Raw genomic sequence first — 2500 nt, 5'->3', positions numbered from 1 at the left:
AAGAACAACAACTATAACAGAAACAACAACAATAACAACAACACTTTTCGGGCTCGTTTTTTTTGTATGATTTTTTAAAAGGCATTCTTTGTCGGGAATGAATATATATATAAAAAATCAAGAACAACAGCAACTATAACAGAAACGACAATAATAACAACAACATCACAGGTTTAGGGTTTCGTTAAAAAAATTTAAAGGCAATCCGTGTTGGAAATACCCCCCAAAAACAACAGCAACAACAACAACAACAACAGTAACAGAAGCAACAACAACACCACCAACACCACCAACACCCCCCCCCCAAAAAAAAAGAAAAGAAAACAAACAACAACAACAACAACAACAACAACAACAACACCCCCCCCAAAAAAAAAGAAAAGAAAGAAAACAAAGCAACAACAACACCACCAACACCACCACCCCCAAAAAAAAAAAAAAATAGAAAAGAAAAGAAAACAAAACAACAACAACAACACCACCAACACCCCCCCCCCCAAAAAAAAAAAAAAAAAGAAAGAAAACAAAACAACAACAACAACAACAACACCACCACCACCAACACCAACTTAACGACAATAATGAACGCCAAGTTGCAAAATATCCCAGAATTGATCGACCCGGCAATTCCATGTATTATTAACGACGTGTGTGACAGGGCGAGTGGAAGGCAGTGTGGAACGAGTCCTTCTTCCACCCGGCCGTTCCCGGACGTTCGGCTGAAATCACTGGTGGTGAACGTTCAGCTGATTGTTGGTGTTGAACGTTCAGCTGATTTTTGGTGTTGATCGTTCAGCTGATTGTTGGTGTTGAACGTTCAACTGATTATTGGTGTTGGACGTTCAGCTGAAACTGTGGAAGCCATTGGTGTTGAACGTTCAGCTGATTTTTGGTGTTGGACGTTCAGCCGAAACTGTGGAAGCCATTGGTGTTGAACGTTCAGCTGATTATTGGTGATGAACGTTCAGCTGATTATTGGTGTTGAACGTTCAGCTGATTATTGGTGTTGAACGTTCAGCTGATTATTGGTGTTGAACGTTCAGCTGATTATTGGTGTTGAACGTTCAGCTGATTATTGGTGTTGAACGTTCAGCTGAAATCACTGGTGTTGATACGTTCAGCTGAAATTGTGGAAGCCATTGGTGTTGAACGTTCAGCTGATTTTTGGTGTTGGACGTTCAGCCGAAACTGTGGAAGCCATTGGTGTTGAACGTTCAGCTGATTATTGGTGTTGAACGTTCAGCTGAAACTGTGGTAGCCATTGGTGTTGAACGTTCAGCTGATTTTTGGTGTTGAACGTTCAGCTGATTGTTGGTGTTGGACGTTCAGCTGAAACTGTGGTAGCCATTGGTGTTGGACGTGCAGCTGAGATTATTGGTGTTGAACGTTCAGCTGAAATCATTGGTGGTGAACGTTCAGCTGATTATTGGTGTTGATCGTTCAGCTGAAATAATTGGTGTTGATCGTTCAGCTGATTATTGGTGTTGAACGTTCAGCTGATTATTGGTGTTGAACGTTCAGCTGATTATTGGTGTTGAACGTTCAGCTGATTATTGGTGTTGAACGTTCAGCTGATTATTGGTGTTGAACGTTCAGCTGATTATTGGTGTTGATCGTTCAGCTGATTATTGGTGTTGAACGTTCAGCTGATTATTGGTGTTGAACGTTCAGCTGATTATTGGTGTTGAACGTTCAGCTGATTATTGGTGTTGAACGTTCAGCTGATTATTGGTGTTGAACGTTCAGCTGATTATTGGTGTTGAACGTTCAGCTGAAATCACTGGTGTTGATACGTTCAGCTGAAATTGTGGAAGCCATTGGTGTTGAACGTTCAGCTGATTTTTGGTGTTGGACGTTCAGCCGAAACTGTGGAAGCCATTGGTGTTGAACGTTCAGCTGATTATTGGTGTTGAACGTTCAGCTGAAACTGTGGTAGCCATTGGTGTTGAACGTTCAGCTGATTTTTGGTGTTGAACGTTCAGCTGATTATTGGTGTTGAACGTTCAGCTGATTATTGGTGTTGAACGTTCAGCTGAAATCACTGGTGTTGATACGTTCAGCTGAAATTGTGGAAGCCATTGGTGTTGAACGTTCAGCTGATTTTTGGTGTTGGACGTTCAGCTGAAACTGTGGTAGCCATTGGTGTTGGACGTGCAGCTGAGATTATTGGTGTTGAACGTTCAGCTGAAATCATTGGTGGTGAACGTTCAGCTGATTATTGGTGTTGATCGTTCAGCTGAAATAATTGGTGTTGATCGTTCAGCTGATTATTGGTGTTGAACGTTCAGCTGATTATTGGTGTTGAACGTTCAGCTGATTATTGGTGTTGAACGTTCAGCTGATTATTGGTGTTGAACGTTCAGCTGATTATTGGTGTTGAACGTTCAGCTGATTATTGGTGTTGATACGTTCAGCTGAAACTGGAAATGATTGGTGTTGAAACTTCAGCTGAAGTCATTGGTGTTGATCGTTCAGCTGAAATTGTGGAAGCCATTGGTGT

This window comes from Penaeus vannamei, unplaced genomic scaffold (genome assembly GCF_042767895.1).
Source record: "Penaeus vannamei isolate JL-2024 unplaced genomic scaffold, ASM4276789v1 unanchor95, whole genome shotgun sequence".
Taxonomy (NCBI): domain Eukaryota; kingdom Metazoa; phylum Arthropoda; class Malacostraca; order Decapoda; family Penaeidae; genus Penaeus; species Penaeus vannamei.
This window is presented reverse-complemented; position numbering follows the sequence as displayed.